The sequence below is a fragment of the Somniosus microcephalus genome, unplaced genomic scaffold (genome assembly GCF_052327205.1).
Source record: "Somniosus microcephalus isolate GS21.2 unplaced genomic scaffold, FLI_Smic_1.0 unresolved_chr6, whole genome shotgun sequence".
In the NCBI taxonomy this organism is placed as follows: domain Eukaryota; kingdom Metazoa; phylum Chordata; class Chondrichthyes; order Squaliformes; family Somniosidae; genus Somniosus; species Somniosus microcephalus.
Genome location: NW_028225184.1, coordinates 30447478 through 30452267, shown reverse-complemented (window position 1 = coordinate 30452267; position 4790 = coordinate 30447478).

The following is a 4790-nucleotide window of genomic DNA, read 5'->3' as shown; positions in this document are numbered from 1 at the left end:
AAGAAGGCGATAAAGGCCATGTGCGATGATGAAATTCCACTACAGCATAAGGTGGACAATTTCTTCTTAGCCTGCCGAAACGTGACACATGCAGTTACAAACCAGACCCCGGCCATGATGTTCTATAACCGAAGGTTGAGATCTCATCTGGACTTGCTCAGGCCAAATGTGCGAAGAAATTTTGAGGACAAACAATTCCAGCACATCAATGAGAAGCCGACAAGGAGCTTCAATGTAGGATAACCAGTCTTGGCCCGTGACTACCGAACAGAGAAATGGCAACCCGGAACGAAATGCACAAGGCAGGGTCCATTAATGTACACAGTGGATGTCGGGGAGAACATTGTGAGATGCCACGTCGATCAGATCTTAGCGTCACAGGAATGAGTCAACCCCATGTATCAAGTACCTGGGGATGAACCCGACATACCGGTAGCATCTACCTGAGAACCAGTAGCAGTGGAAACCGATGAACTACCCGATGAAAAGGGGCAAGAATCGCCTCTGCACCAAGAACGAGAACCTCAGGAAAGGCGCTATCCCACAAGGGATCGGAAGCTGCCCCAAAGACTGAATCTATAATTGGACTATTGTTGTCTAATGTACATGTTAAAGTGTTAATTCTTATTTGAATATTAGGGGTACTACAAATCTAAAAGGGGAGGAATTATAGTGTATGTACCTTTAAGACAGAACTACTTTAACAGCTCCTGTATACTGTAGTACCGGCAGTGACCACACCTGTATATAAGCCTTGCGCATGCCTCTGTACCCCCAATCTTGAGACTACCCTCCTCCAGTAAATACCTGTTTACTGTTAAGTTACAGCATCCGTGTGGTTATTGAAAGACATCATACTCTCAGAATCACGGATCTAACAAGAACAGTGCGATAAAGAGGCAGAAGGGACATAAATAAGAATAAGAACAGGAGAAATAGGAGCAGGAATATGCCATTCGGATCCTCGAGCGTGCTCCGCCATTCAATAAGGTCATGGCTCAACACCACGTTCCCGCCAGCTCCCCATAATCCTTGGCTCCCCTATAGCTCAAATATATATCTATGTTTCTTTGAATATACTCAATGGGGCAGAAATTCCTCCCCAAACGCATGAGTACGGAAGCGGTACTCACGCGTCTGGCCAGTGGAAATGCCGGTTTTCAGCATGCACAGCACATGCGCTGAAAACCGGCATTTCCTCTCCTCTAACCCAAGAGGTGAAGAGGCTAGCACGTGCGCTGTAGGGGGCAGCACGTGCATCTTGGAGTTCCTCTGTTTTGGGGGATTTGCGCATGCGTAAAGGCCTCTGATCTTGTAAAAAGCACACGTAAATATTTATTTTTACAGGTAAGTGGTGTTTTAGTGCAATTTAGAATTTTTTTCCGCAGGTTTATTTTTTTAAAGAATCTACAATAAGGTAAGTTTAGTTTTAGACACTTTTTATTAAAAATTAATTTTTTTCAAAAAAAAAATTATTGTTTAAATTATTTTTTTTAACTTATTTTTACTTAATTTAAGGATTGGGATGTTTTTTTAAATTGAAGTCGTGTTTTGGGGTGCAGTACTTCTCATGAGTTGGCAGTTCTTACTCTCAAACTTATCACAGAATCACAGAAACACCACAGTGCAGATAGAGGCCATTTCGGCCCATCGAGCCTGCACCGACGCATATACCACCCGATCCCCGTAACCCCTACACCAACACATATCCCACCCTATCCCCGTAACCACACGTATTTAATCCCCCTAACACTAAGGGTCAATTTATCATAGCCAATCAACCTAACCAGCACATCTTTGGACTGTGGGAAGAAACCGGAGCACCCGGAGGAAACCCACGCAAACACAGGGAGAATGTGCAAACTCCACACAGACAGTCGCCCGAGACCAGATTCGAACCCGGGTCTCTGGCGCTGTGAGGCAACAGTGCTAATCTGATCCCAGCAGGCACATTGCACTAACTACGCCGCTAGGTCAGGTTAGCACAGCGTGCCGACATCAGAACCTGGCCACTGACAGGAAATCCACTGCGGGCCAGGTTTCAGATGTTGGCGCGCCGGGTAAGTTCAGACCGGGGGCTTACACGCGCGGCAAACCCCCGACACCAAGTTCTGGGCCATTGACTCCGCTTCCACAACTCTCTGGGGTAGAGCATTCCAAAGATTCACGACCGTCTGAGAGAAGAAATTCCTCCTCATCTCCGTTTTAAATGGGCGACCACTGTTCCTGAAAGTTTGCCCCCTTGCTCTAGATTCCCCCGGGAGGGGAAACATCCTCCCTGCATCTGCCCTGTCAAGCTCCCTCAGAAGCATAGACAGAGACAAAGACGAAAACAGAAACAAAGACAGATCTAGAGAGCGAGAGCCTCAGTTTGACGGTACAGAGTGGTCTGAGTGATAAGGGACTTCAGTTATATTGAGAGTGTGCAGAAGCTGGGATTGTTTTCCTCAGAAGTTAAAGAGGAAATTTAATAGAGGCTTTAAAAATTACAAAGGGTTTTGATAGAGGAGATAAGGAGAAACGCTTTCCAGTGGCAGTAGGGACGATAACCAGAGGACACCGATTGAAGATAACCAGCAAAATAACCAGCATGGGGAGAATTGTCTTATGCAGCAAAGGCTCAGGCCTAATGAATATCTTAATGCTCAGGATAAGTTATCACGGCCCAGGCACTCTGTCATTCCAGTCTTGCACGTGTTGCTAATGTTTCAAATGTGGCATTTTTCAAAATGTCAATGAGTTGATTGATAGCCATGCTATGATTGTAAGGGAGATGCGTCAGCAAGAAAATAGATGGAAGACGGATAATAACAGTGACTGTTCTGACACGGTGAGCTACAGTTAAATTTGGGCATTTAAATATTTAAAGTTTATAGTTCCAAATGGCATTTCCTGCTGACTTTGAAACAGCAGACATTTTAAGGAAAGCAAGGATATTCATTTTGTACCTCTGTACCGAACAAGGCGCTGCTGGCTGCTGAGGCAGCAGCAGCGGGATGGAAAGTCGAAAGGTAGATCAGGAGCGATATGACAAAAGGACATGTTCCAGAAAGCAGAGCACCAAGGGCGGGTAGGCATTCACTTGAAATGTTTATGCACTGCTTGAGACAAAGCATCAAACACACACAAAATACCCGTGTGTGCTCTCTTTGTGTGGGTATGTCTCAGATATCCATATCAGAGTCAAGGACTCATGGAGGCTGGCAGCACAGTGGGAGGCCATTCGGCCAATCGTGCCTGTGCTGTCTCTTTGAAAGAGCAGTCGTGCTTTCTCCCGCTGTTATCTCATTTTCTCTCTTCCTCCTCAGTGCCCCACACAAAAGGCAAAAAGAAGGAGAACACTCTACTAACGAGGAACTGGTGCAGGGAGTTGTTATACAGTTCTTCATATGCCAGTACATATTTTAAAATGATTTTATTTCATTTTGTTCTGTTCAACTTTTCCCAGGGGCATTTTAAGGTGCTGCCCAAAGGTTTAAAATTGGGTTGTTATATATCCTCCCCGTCGGGGAATTGAATCCCGGGTGATAGGCGGGGATACTCACCACTATACTAACGAGGACCTGAAAGGTGTAGAATCTGTCAGAGCAAAAATCGAACTGTGAACAGAGGGACAAAGAGGCAGAAGGGACAGAAATAAGAATAAGAACAGAAGAAATAGGAGCAGGATTGGGATATTCGGCCCCTCGAGCCTGCCCCGCCATTCAGAAGGTCATGGCTGATCATATCTTCGACTCAACGCCACTTTCCCGCCCGCTCCCTATAACCCTTGACACTCCTGTAGCTCAAATATATGCCTAGCTCCCCCTTGAATATATTCAATAACTCCGCCTCCACAGCTTTCTCGGGTAGAGGATTCCAAAGATTCACGACACTCTGAGAGAAGAAATTCCTCCTCATCTCCGTTTTAAATGGGCGACCGGATATCCTGAAGCTTTGCCCCCTAGTTCTCGATTCCCCCAGGAGGGGAAACATTCTCCCTGCATCTATCCTGTCAAGCACCCTCAGAATCCTATACAGAGAGAGACAGGGACAAAGAGGGAGACAAAGACAGACAAACAGAGCGGGACCCTCAGTTTGACGTCTTACACAGTGGTCCGAGGGATGAGGCACTTCAGTTATGCTATGAGTCAGGGATTGCTTTCCTCAGAAGGTTAAGAGGAAATTTAATAAGAGGCTTTCAAATTTGCAAGGGGTTTTGATAGAGGTAATAAGGAGAAACGCTTGCCAGTGGCAGGGGGGCCAGTAACCAGAGGACACCGATTGAAGATCACCAGCAAAAGAATCAGTATGGGGAGAATTGTCTTACGCAGCAAGGGCTCAGGCCTAATGAATAATCTACTGCTCAGGATAAGTTATCACGGCCACGGCACTCTCTCATTCCAGTCTTGCACACGTTGCTACCTTTCAAATGTTGCATTTTTCACACTGGCATTGAGTTGAGTGATAGCCGTGCTGTGATAAGCTAAGTTTGTTAGGGAGATGCATTCGGCAAGAAAATACATGGAAGGCTGATAATAACCGTGACTGTTCTGACACTGTGAGCTGCAGTTAAATGTGGGCATGTAAATATTGAAATTGTCTCGTTCCAGATGCCATTTCCTGCTGACTTTGAAACAGCAGGCATTTTACAGAAGTCTAGCAAGTGCATTTTGTACCGAATGATGCGCTGCTGACTGTTGAGGCAGCAGTGGTGTGGAAAGTTGAAAGGTTGATCAGGAGCAAGCATTGCTTCGCGCAGGTGCTTTGATTGACGGCGTTTCAAACAGCCCCGAAACACACTGTTTCCT